The sequence below is a fragment of the Osmia lignaria genome, unplaced genomic scaffold (assembly GCF_051020975.1).
Source record: "Osmia lignaria lignaria isolate PbOS001 unplaced genomic scaffold, iyOsmLign1 scaffold0016, whole genome shotgun sequence".
Lineage (NCBI taxonomy): Eukaryota > Metazoa > Arthropoda > Insecta > Hymenoptera > Megachilidae > Osmia > Osmia lignaria.
This window is the reverse complement of record NW_027478168.1, coordinates 8,384,661-8,397,960: the sequence shown is the minus strand read 5'-3', so window position 1 is coordinate 8,397,960 and position 13,300 is coordinate 8,384,661.

The following is a 13,300-nucleotide window of genomic DNA, read 5'->3' as shown; positions in this document are numbered from 1 at the left end:
GTTCTATGATATTTTTTGATCAGAAGCGTAGTTTTCGAGATATATCGAGATATTTAAAAGTTCCGAAGCCGCACCAACATAATAGGGATACAGAAATACCGTGGCCCCTTTCTTTGAGATAACTCTGCACTAGTGCGAGCCGCAAATGCCACTTCCAGCTTAGCTGTGCAGAAGAAGAACAACAAGAAGAAGAAATATCTCGAAATATGTCCGTCAGGCCCCTTCCCTTGAGATAAATCTGCAAATATCTCGGAAACGAAGCGAGCTATGGCAAAATGTTAAGAGACCTTTTTTGTAGAGAATTAAGTTTCCTACTTTTTATCTTCTATGATATTTTTTGATCAGATGCGTAGTTCTCGAGATATATCAAGATATTTAAAAGTTCCGAAGCCGCACCAACATAATAGAGATACAGAAACACCGTGGCCCCTCACTTTGAGATAACTCTGCGCTATTGCGAGCTGGAAATGCCACTTCCAGTTTAGCTGTGCAGAAGAAGAACAACAAGAAGAAGAAATATCTCGAAATATGTCCGTTAGGCCCCTTCCCTTGAGATAAATCTGCAAATATCTCGGAAACTAAGCGAGCTATGGCAAAATGTTAAGAGACCTCTTTTGTAGAGAATTAAGTTTCCTACTTTTTATGTTCTATGATATTTTTTGATCAGATGCGTAGTTCTCGAGATATATCAAGATATTTAAAAGTTCCGAAGCCGCACCAACATAATAGAGATACAGAAACACCGTGGCCCCTTTCTTTGAGATAACTCTGCACTATTGCCAGCTGTAAATGCCACTTCCAGCTTAGCTGTGCAGAAGAAGAACAACAAGAAGAAGAAATATCTCGAAATATGTCCGTCAGGCCCCTTCCCTTGAGATATATCTGCAAATATCTCGGAAACGAAGCGAGCTATGACAAAATGTTAAGAGACCTTTTTTGTAGAGAATTATGTTTCCTACAATTTATTTTCTATGATATTTTTTGATCAGATGCGTAGTTCTCGAGATATATCAAGATATTTAAAAGCTCCGAAGCCGCACCAACATAATAGAGATACAGAAACACCGTGGCCCCTTTCTTTGAGATAACTCTGCACTATTGCGAGCTGTAAATGCCACTTCCAGCTTAGCTGTGCAGAAGAAGAACAACAAGAAGAAGAAATATCTCGAAATATGTCCGTCAGGCCCCTTCCCTTGAGATAAATCTGCAAATATCTCGGAAACGAAGAGAGCTATGGCAAAATGTTAAGAGACCTTTTTTGTAGAGAATTAAGTTTCCTACTTTTTATGTTCTATCATATTTTTTGATCAGATGCGTAGTTCTCGAGATATATCAAGATATTTAAAAGTTCCGAAGCCGCACCAACATAATAGAGATACAGAAACACCGTGGCCCCTTTCTTTGAGATAACTCTGCACCATTGCGAGCTGTAAATGCCACTTCCAGCTTAGCTGTGCAGAAGAAGAACAACAAGAAGAAGAAATATCTCGAAATATGTCCGTCAGGCCCCTTCCCTTGAGATATATCTGCAAATATCTCGGAAACGAAGCGAGCTATGACAAAATGTTAAGAGACCTTTTTTGTAGAGAATTATGTTTCCTACAATTTATGTTCTATGATATTTTTTGATCAGATGCGTAGTTCTCGAGATATATCAAGATATTTAAAAGCTCCGAAGCCGCACCAACATAATAGAGATACAGAAACACCGTGGCCCCTTTCTTTGAGATAACTCTGCACTATTGCGAGCTGTAAATGCCACTTCCAGCTTAGCTGTGCAGAAGAAGAACAACAAGAAGAAGAAATATCTCGAAATATGTCCGTCAGGCCCCTTCCCTTGAGATAAATCTGCAAATATCTCGGAAAAGAAGAGAGCTATGGCAAAATGTTAAGAGACCTTTTTTGTAGAGAATTAAGTTTCCTACTTTTTATGTTCTATGATATTTTTTGATCAGATGCGTAGTTCTCGAGATATATCAAGATATTTAAAAGTTCCGAAGCCGCACCAACATAATAGAGATACAGAAACACCGTGGCCCCTTTCTTTGAGATAACTCTGCACTATTGCGAGCTGTAAATGCCACTTCCAGCTTAGCTGTGCAGAAGAAGAACAACAAGAAGAAGAAATATCTCGAAATATGTCCGTCAGGCCCCTTCCCTTGAGATATATCTGCAAATATCTCGGAAACCAAGCGAGCTATGGCAAAATGTTAAGAGACCTTTTTTGTAGAGAATTATGTTTCCTACAATTTATGTTCTATGATATTTTTTGATCAGAAGCGTAGTTTTCGAGATATATCGAGATATTTAAAAGTTCCGAAGCCGCACCAACATAATAGAGATACAGAAACACCGTGGCCCCTTTCTTTGAGATAACTCTGCACTAGTGCGAGCCGCAAATGCCACTTCCAGCATAGCTGTGCAGAAGAAGAACAACAAGAAGAAGAAATATCTCGAAATATGTCCGTCAGGCCCCTTCCCTTGAGATAAATCTGCAAATATCTCGGAAACGAAGCGAGCTATGGCAAAATGTTAAGAGACCTTTTTTGTACAGAATTAAGTTTCCTACTTTTTATGTTCTATGATATTTTTTGATCAGATGCGTAGCTCTCGAGATATATCAAGATATTTAAAAGTTTCGAAGCCGCACCAACATAATAGAGATACAGAAACACCGTGGCCCCTTTCTTTGAGATAACTCTGCACTATTGCGAGCTGCAAATGCCACTTCCAGCTTAGCTGTGCAGAGGAAGAACAACAAGAAGAAGAAATATCTCGAAATATGTCCGTCAGGCCAGTTCCTTTGAGCTGAATCGGCAAATATCTCGGAAACGAAGCGAGCTATGGCAAAATGTTAAGAGACGTTTTTTGTAGAGAATTATGTTTCCTACAATTTATGTTCTATGATATTTTTTGATCAGAAGCGTAGTTTTCGAGATACATCGAGATATTTAAAAGTTCCGAAGCCGCACCAACATAATAGAGATACAGAAACACCGTGGCCCCTTTCTTTGAGATAACTCTGCACTAGTGCGAGCCGCAAATGCCACTTCCAGCTTAGCTGTGCAGAAGAAGAACAACAAGAAGAAGAAATATCTCGAAATATGTCCGTCAGGCCCCTTCCCTTGAGATATATCTGCAAATATCTCGGAAACGAAGCGAGCTATGGCAAAATGTTAAGAGACCTTTTTTGTAGAGAATTATGTTTCCTACAATTTATGTTCTATGATATTTTTTGATCAGAAGCGTAGTTTTCGAGATATATCGAGATATTTAAAAGTTCCAAAGCCGCACCAACATAATAGAGATACAGAAACACCGTGGCCCCTTTCTTTGAGATAACTCTGCACTAGTGCGAGCCGCAAATGCCACTTCCAGCTTAGCTGTGCAGAAGAAGAACAACAAGAAGAAGAAATATCTCGAAATATGTCCGTCAGGCCCCTTCCCTTGAGATATATCTGCAAATATCTCGGAAACGAAGCGAGCTATGGCAAAATGTTAAGAGACCTTTTTTGTAGAGAATTATGTTTCCTACAATTTATGTTCTATGATATTTTTTGATCAGAAGCGTAGTTTTCGAGATATATCGAGATATTTAAAAGTTCCGAAGCCGCACCAACATAATAGAGATACAGAAACACCGTGGCCCCTTTCTTTGAGATAACTCTGCACTATTGCGAGCTGCAAATGCCACTTCCAGCTTAGCTGTGCAGAAGAACAACAAGAAGAAGAAATATCTCGAAATATGTCCGTCAGGCCCCTTCCCTTGAGATAAATCTGCAAATATCTCGGAAACGAAGAGAGCTATGGCAAAATGTTAAGAGACGTTTTTTGTAGAGAATTAAGTTTCCTACTTTTTATGTTCTATGATATTTTTTGATCTGATGCGTAGTTCTCGAGATATATCAAGATATTTAAAAGTTCCGAAGCCGCACCAACATAATAGAGATACAGAAACACTGTGGCCCCTTTCTTTGAGATAACTCTGCACTATTGCGAGCTGTAAATGCCACTTCCAGCTTAGCTGTGCAGAAGAAGAACAACAAGAAGAAGAAATATCTCGAAATATGTCCGTCAGGCCCCTTCCCTTGAGATATATCTGCAAATATCTCGGAAACGAAGCGAGCTATGGCAAAATGTTAAGAGACCTTTTTTGTAGAGAATTAAGTTTCCTACTTTTTATGTTCTATGATATTTTTTGATCAGATGCGTAGTTCTCGAGATATATCAAGATATTTAAAAGTTCCGAAGCCGCACCAACATAATAGAGATACAGAAACACCGTGGCCCCTTTCTTTGAGATAACTCTGCACTATTGCGAGCTGCAAATGCCACTTCCAGCTTAGCTGTGCAGAGGAAGAACAACAAGAAGAAGAAATATCTCGAAATATGTCCGTCAGGCCAGTTCCTTTGAGCTGAATCGGCAAATATCTCGGAAACGAAGCGAGCTATGGCAAAATGTTAAGAGACGTTTTTTGTAGAGAATTATGTTTCCTACAATTTATGTTCTATGATATTTTTTGATCAGAAGCGTAGTTTTCGAGATATATCGAGATATTTAAAAGTTCCGAAGCCGCACCAACATAATAGGGATACAGAAACACCGTGGCCCCTTTCTTTGAGATAACTCTGCACTATTGCGAGCTGCAAATGCCACTTCCAGCTTAGCTGTGCAGAGGAAGAACAACAAGAAGAAGAAATATCTCGAAATATGTCCGTCAGGCCAGTTCCTTTGAGCTGAATCTGCAAATATCTCGGAAACGAAGCGAGCTATGGCAAAATGTTAAGAGACATTTTTCGTAGAGAATTATGTTTCCTGCAATTTATGTTCTATGATATTTTTTGATCAGAAGCGTAGTTTTCGAGATACATCGAGATATTTAAAAGTTCCGAAGCCGCACCAACATAATAGAGATACAGAAACACCGTGGCCCCTTTCTTTGAGATAACTCTGCACTAGTGCGAGCCCCAAATGCCACTTCCAGCTTAGCTGTGCAGAAGAAGAACAACAAGAAGAACAAATATCTCGAAATATGTCCGTCAGGCCCCTTCCCTTGAGATATATCTGCAAATATCTCGGAAACGAAGCGAGCTATGGCAAAATGTTAAGAGAACTTTTTTGTAGAGAACTATGTTTCCTACAATTTATGTTCTATGATATTTTTTGATCAGAAGCGTAGTTTTCGAGATATATCGAGATATTTAAAAGTTCCGAAGCCGCACCAACATAATAGAGATACAGAAACACCGTGGCCCCTTTCTTTGAGATAACTCTGCACTATTGCGAGCTGTAAGTGCCACTTCCAGCTTAGCTGTGCAGAAGAAGAACAACAAGAAGAAGAAATATCTCGAAATATGTCCGTCAGGCCCCTTCCCTTGAGATATATCTGCAAATATCTCGGAAACGAAGCGAGCTATGGCAAAATGTTAAGAGACCTTTTTTGTAGAGAATTATGTTTCCTACAATTTATGTTCTATGATATTTTTTGATCAGAAGCGTAGTTTTCGAGATATATCGAGATATTTAAAAGTTCCAAAGCCGCACCAACATAATAGAGATACAGAAACACCGTGGCCCCTTTCTTTGAGATAACTCTGCACTAGTGCGAGCCGCAAATGCCACTTCCAGCTTAGCTGTGCAGAAGAAGAACAACAAGAAGAAGAAATATCTCGAAATATGTCCGTCAGGCCCCTTCCCTTGAGATATATCTGCAAATATCTCGGAAACGAAGCGAGCTATGGCAAAATGTTAAGAGACCTTTTTTGTAGAGAATTATGTTTCCTACAATTTATGTTCTATGATATTTTTTAATCAGAAGCGTAGTTTTCGAGATATATCGAGATATTTAAAAGTTCCAAAGCCGCACCAACATAATAGAGATACAGAAACACCGTGGCCCCTTTCTTTGAGATAACTCTGCACTAGTGCGAGCCGCAAATGCCACTTCCAGCTTAGCTGTGCAGAGGAAGAACAACAAGAAGAAGAAATATCTCGAAATATGTCCGTCAGGCCAGTTCCTTTGAGCTGAATCTGCAAATATCTCGGAAACGAAGCGAGGTATGGCAAAATGTTAAGAGACGTTTTTTGTAGAGAATTATGTTTCCTACAATTTATGTTCTATGATATTTTTTGATCAGAAGCGTAGTTTTCGAGATATATCGAGATATTTAAAAGTTCCGAAGCCGCACCAACATAATAGGGATACAGAAATACCGTGGCCCCTTTCTTTGAGATAACTCTGCACTATTGCGAGCTGTAAATGCCACTTCCAGCTTAGCTGTGCAGAAGAAGAACAACAAGAAGAAGAAATATCTCGAAATATGTCCGTCAGGCCCCTTCCCTTGAGATAAATCTGCAAATATCTCGGAAACGAAGAGAGCTATGGCAAAATGTTAAGAGACCTTTTTTGTACAGAATTAAGTTTCCTACTTTTTATGTTCTATGATATTTTTTGATCAGATGCGTAGTTCTCGAGATATATCAAGATATTTAAAAGTTTCGAAGCCGCACCAACATAATAGAGATACAGAAACACCGTGGCCCCTTTCTTTGAGATAACTCTGCACTATTGCGAGCTGCAAATGCCACTTCCAGCTTAGCTGTGCAGAGGAAGAACAACAAGAAGAAGAAATATCTCGAAATATGTCCGTCAGGCCAGTTCCTTTGAGCTGAATCGGCAAATATCTCGGAAACGAAGCGAGCTATGGCAAAATGTGAAGAGACGTTTTTTGTAGAGAATTATGTTTCCTACAATTTATGTTCTATGATATTTTTTGATCAGAAGCGTAGTTTTCGAGATATATCGAGATACTTAAAAGTTCCGAAGCCGCACCAACATAATAGAGATACAGAAACACCGTGGCCCCTTTCTTTGAGATAACTCTGCACTATTGCGACCTGCAAATGCCACTTCCAGCTTAGCTGTGCAGAAGAGGAACAACAAGAAGAAGAAATATCTCGAAATATGTCCGTCAGGCCCCTTCCCTTGAGATAAATCTGCAAATATCTCGGAAACGAAGCGAGCTATGGCAAAATGCTAAGAGACCTTTTTTGTCGAGAATTATGTTTCCTACAATTTATGTTCTATGATATTTTTTGATCAGAAGCGTAGTTTTCGAGATATATCGAGATATTTAAAAGTTCCGAAGCCGCACCAACATAATAGAGATACAGAAACACCGTGGCCCCTTTCTTTGAGATAACTCTGCACTAGTGCGAGCCGCAAATGCCACTTCCAGCTTAGCTGTGCAGAAGAAGAACAACAAGAAGAAGAAATATCTCGAAATATGTCCGTCAGGCCCCTTCCCTTGAGATAAATCTGCAAATATCTCGGAAACGAAGCGAGCTATGGCAAAATGTTAACAGACCTTTTTTGTAGAGAATTAAGTTTCCTACTTTTTATGTTCTATGATATTTTTTGATCAGATGCGTAGTTCTCGAGATATATCAAGATATTTAAAAGTTCCGAAGCCGCACCAACATAATAGAGATACAGAAACACCGTGGCCCCTTTCTTTGAGATAACTCTGCACTAGTGCGAGCCGCAAATGCCACTTCCAGCTTAGCTGTGCAGAAGAAGAACAACAAGAAGAGGAAATATCTCGAAATATGTCCGTCAGGCCCCTTCCCTTGAGATAAATCTGCAAATATCTCGGAAACGAAGCGAGCTATGGCAAAATGTTAAGAGACCTCTTTTGTAGAGAATTAAGTTTCCTACTTTTTATGTTCTATCATATTTTTTGATCAGATGCGTAGTTCTCGAGATATATCAAGATATTTAAAAGTTCCGAAGCCGCACCAACATAATAGAGATACAGAAACACCGTGGCCCCTTTCTTTGAGATAACTCTGCACTATTGCGAGCTGTAAATGCCACTTCCAGCTTAGCTGTGCAGAAGAAGAACAACAAGAAGAAGAAATATCTCGAAATATGTCCGTCAGGCCCCTTCCCTTGAGATATATCTGCAAATATCTCGGAAACGAAGCGAGCTATGACAAAATGTTAAGAGACCTTTTTTGTAGAGAATTATGTTTCCTACAATTTATGTTCTATGATATTTTTTGATCAGATGCGTAGTTTTCGAGATATATCGAGATATTTAGAAGTTCCGAAGCCGCACCAACATAATAGAGATACAGAAACACCGTGGCCCCTTTCTTTGAGATAACTCTGCACTAGTGCGAGCCGCAAATGCCACTTCCAGCTTAGCTGTGCAGAAGAAGAACAACAAGAAGAAGAAATATCTCGAAATATGTCCGTCAGGCCCCTTCCCTTGAGATAAATGTGCAAATATCTCGGAAACGAAGCGAGCTATGGCAAAATGTTAAGAGACCTTTTTTGTAGAGAATCAAGTTTCCTACTTTTTATCTTCTATGATATTTTTTGATCAGATGCGTAGTTCTCGAGATATATCAAGAGATTTAAAAGTTCCGAAGCCGCACCAACATAATAGAGATACAGAAACACCGTGGCCCCTTTCTTTGAGATAACTCTGCACTATTGCGAGCTGGAAATGCCACTTCCAGTTTAGCTGTGCAGAAGAAGAACAACAAGAAGAAGAAATATCTCGAAATATGTCCGTCAGGCCCCTTCCCTTGAGATAAATCTGCAAATATCTCGGAAACGAAGCGAGCTATGGCAAAATGTTAAGAGAGCTTTTTTGTAGAGAATTAAGTTTCCTACTTTTTATGTTCTATGATATTTTTTGATCAGATGCGTAGTTCTCGAGATATATCAAGATATTTAAAAGTTCCGAAGCCGCACCAACATAATAGAGATACAGAAACACCGTGGCCCCTTTCTTTGAGATAACTCTGCACTAGTGCGAGCCGCAAATGCCACTTCAAGCTTAGCTGTGCAGAAGAAGAACAACAAGAAGAAGAAATATCTCGAAATATGTCCGTCAGGCCCCTTCCCTTGAGATAAATCTGCAAATGTCTCGGAAACGAAGCGAGCTATGGCAAAATGTTAAGAGACCTTTTTTGTAGAGAATTAAGTTTCCTACTTTTTATGTTCTATGATATTTTTTGATCAGATGCGTAGTTCTCGAGATATATTAAGAGATTTAAAAGTTCCGAAGCCGCACCAACATAATAGAGATACAGAAACACCGTGGCCCCTTTCTTTGAGATAACTCTGCACTATTGCGAGCTGCAAATTCCACTTCCAGCTTAGCTGTGCAGAGGAAGAACAACAAGAAGAAGAAATATCTCGAAATATGTCCGTCAGGCCAGTTCCTTTGAGCTGAATCAGCAAATATCTCGGAAACGAAGCGAGCTATGGCAAAATGTTAAGAGACGTTTTTTGTAGAGAATTATGTTTCCTACAATTTATGCTCTATGATATTTTTTGATCAGAAGCGTAGTTTTCGAGATATATCGAGATATTTAAAAGTTCCGAAGCCGCTCCAACATAATAGGGATACAGAAACACCGTGGCCCCTTTCTTTGAGATAACTCTGCACTAGTGCGAGCCGCAAATGCCACTTCCATCTTAGCTGTGCAGAAGAAGAACAACAAGAAGAAGAAATATCTCGAAATATGTCCGTCAGGCCCCTTCCCTTGAGATAAATCTGCAAATATCTCGGAAACGAAGCGAGCTATGGCAAAATGTTAAGAGACCTCTTTTGTAGAGAATTAAGTTTCCTACTTTTTATGTTCTATGATATTTTTTGATCAGATGCGTAGTTCTCGAGATATATCAAGATATTTAAAAGTTCCGAAGCCGCACCAACATAATAGAGATACAGAAACACCGTGGCCCCTTTCTTTGAGATAACTCTGCACTAGTGCGAGCCGCAAATGCCACTTCCAGCTTAGCTGTGCAGAAGAAGAACAACAAGAAGAAGAAATATCTCGAAATATGTCCGTCAGGCCCCTTCCCTTGAGATAAATCTGCAAATATCTCGGAAACGAAGCGAGCTATGGCAAAATGTTAAGAGACCTTTTTTGTAGAGAATTAAGTTTCCTACTTTTCATGTTCTATGATATTTTTTGATCAGATGCGTAGTTCTCGAGATATATCAAGAGATTTAAAAGTTCCGAAGCCGCACCAACATAATAGAGATACAGAAACACCGTGGCCCCTTTCTTTGAGATAACTCTGCACTATTGCGAGCTGCAAATTCCACTTCCAGCTTAGCTGTGCAGAGGAAGAACAACAAGAAGAAGAAATATCTCGAAATATGTCCGTCAGGCCAGTTCCTTTGAGCTGAATCGGCAAATATCTCGGAAACGAAGCGAGCTATGGCAAAATGTTAAGAGACGTTTTTTGTAGAGAATTATGTTTCCTACAATTTATGTTCTATGATATTTTTTGATCAGAAGCGTAGTTTTCGAGATATATCGAGATATTTAAAAGTTCCGAAGCCGCACCAACATAATAGGGATACAGAAACACCGTGGCCCCTCTCTTTGAGATAACTCTGCACTATTGCGAGCTGGAAATGCCACTTCCAGTTTAGCTGTGCACAAGAAGAACAACAAGAAGAAGAAATATCTCGAAATATGTCCGTTAGGCCCCTTCCCTTGAGATAAATCTGCAAATATCTCGGAAACGAAGCGAGCTATGGCAAAATGTTAAGAGACCTCTTTTGTAGAGAATTAAGTTCCCTACTTTTTATGTTCTATGATATTTTTTGATCAGATGCGTAGTTCTCGAGATATATCAAGATATTTAAAAGTTCCGAAGCCGCACCAACATAATAGAGATACAGAAACACCGTGGCCCCTTTCTTTGAGATAACTCTGCACTATTGCGAGCTGTAAATGCCACTTCCAGCTTAGCTGTGCAGAAGAAGAACAACAAGAAGAAGAAATATCTCGAAATATGTCCGTCAGGCCCCTTCCCTTGAGATATATCTGCAAATATCTCGGAAACGAAGCGAGCTATGGCAAAATGTTAAGCGACCTTTTTTGTAGAGAATTATGTTTCCTACAATTTATGTTCTATGATATTTTTTGATCAGAAGCGTAGTTTTCGATATATATCGAGATATTCAAAAGTTCCGAAGCCGCACCAACATAATAGAGATACAGAAACACCGTGGCCCCTTTCGTTGAGATAACTCTGCACTAGTGCGAGCCGCAAATGCCACTTCCAGCTTAGCTGTGCAGAAGAAGAACAACAAGAAAAAGAAATATCTCGAAATATGTCCGTCAGGCCCCTTCCCTTGAGATAAATCTGCAAATATCTCGGAAACGAAGCGAGCTATGGCCAATTGTTAAGAGACCTTTTTTGTAGAGAATTAAGTTTCCTACTTTTTATGTTCTATGATATTTTTTGATCAGATGCGTAGTTCTCGAGATATATCAAGATATTTAAAAGTTCCGAAGCCGCACCAACATAATAGAGATACAGAAACACCGTGGCCCCTTTCTTTGAGATAACTCTGCACTATTGCGTGCTGTAAATGCCACTTCCAGCTTAGCTGTGCAGAAGAAGAACAACAAGAAGAAGAAATATCTCGAAATATGTCCGTCAGGCCCCTTCCCTTGAGATATATCTGCAAATATCTCGGAAACGAAGCTAGCTATGGCAAAATGTTGAGAGACCTTTTTTGTAGAGAATTATGTTTCCTACAATTTATGTTCTACGATATTTTTTGATCAGAAGCGTAGTTTTCGAGATATATCGAGATATTTAAAAGTTCCGAAGCCGCACCAACATAATAGAGATACAGAAACACCGTGGCCCCTTCCGTTGAGATAACTCTGCACTAGTGCGAGCCGCAAATGCCACTTCCAGCTTAGCTGTGCAGAGGAAGAACAACAAGAAAAAAGAAATATCTCGAAATATGTCCGTCAGGCCAGTTCCTTTGCGCTGAATCTGCAAATATCTCGGAAACGAAGCGAGCTATGGCAAAATGTTAAGAGGCCTTTTTTGTAGAGAATTAAGTTTCCTACTTTTTATGTTCTATGATATTTTTTGATCAGATGCGTAGTTCTCGAGATATATCAAGAGATTTAAAAGTTCCGAAGCCGCACCAACATAATAGAGATACAGAAACACCGTGGCCCCTTTCTTTGAGATAACTCTGCACTATTGCGAGCTGCAAATTCCACTTCCAGCTTAGCTGTGCAGAGGAAGAACAACAAGAAGAAGAAATATCTCGAAATATGTCCGTCAGGCCAGTTCCTTTGAGCTGAATCAGCAAATATCTCGGAAACGAAGCGAGCTATGGCAAAATGTTAAGAGACGTTTTTTGTAGAGAATTATGTTTCCTACAATTTATGTTCTATGATATTTTTTGATCAGAAGCGTAGTTTTCGAGATATATCGAGATATTTAAAAGTTCCGAAGCCGCACCAACATAATAGGGATACAGAAACACCGTGGCCCCTTTCTTTGAGATAACTCTGCACTAGTGCGAGCCGCAAATGCCACTTCCAGCTTAGCTGTGCAGAAGAAGAACAACAAGAAGAGGAAATATCTCGAAATATGTCCGTCAGGCCCCTTCCCTTGAGATAAATCTGCAAATATCTCGGAAACGAAGCGAGCTATGGCAAAATGTTAAGAGACCTTTTTTGTAGAGAATTAAGTTTCCTACTTTTCATGTTCTATGATATTTTTTGATCAGATGCGTAGTTCTCGAGATATATCAAGAGATTTAAAAGTTCCGAAGCCGCACCAACATAATAGAGATACAGAAACACCGTGGCCCCTTTCTTTGAGATAACTCTGCACTATTGCGAGCTGCAAATTCCACTTCCAGCTTAGCTGTGCAGAGGAAGAACAACAAGAAGAAGAAATATCTCGAAATATGTCCGTCAGGCCAGTTCCTTTGAGCTGAATCGGCAAATATCTCGGAAACGAAGCGAGCTATGGCAAAATGTTAAGAGACGTTTTTTGTAGAGAACTATGTTTCCTACAATTTATGTTCTATGATATTTTTTGATCAGAAGCGTAGTTTTCGAGATATATCGAGATATTTAAAAGTTCCGAAGCCGCACCAACATAATAGGGATACAGAAACACCGTGGCCCCTCTCTTTGAGATAACTCTGCACTATTGCGAGCTGGAAATGCCACTTCCAGTTTAGCTGTGCACAAGAAGAACAACAAGAAGAAGAAATATCTCGAAATATGTCCGTTAGGCCCCTTCCCTTGAGATAAATCTGCAAATATCTCGGAAACGAAGCGAGCTATGGCAAAATGTTAAGAGACCTCTTTTGTAGAGAATTAAGTTCCCTACTTTTTATGTTCTATGATATTTTTTGATCAGATGCGTAGTTCTCGAGATATATCAAGATATTTAAAAGTTCCGAAGCCGCACCAACATAATAGAGATACAGAAACACC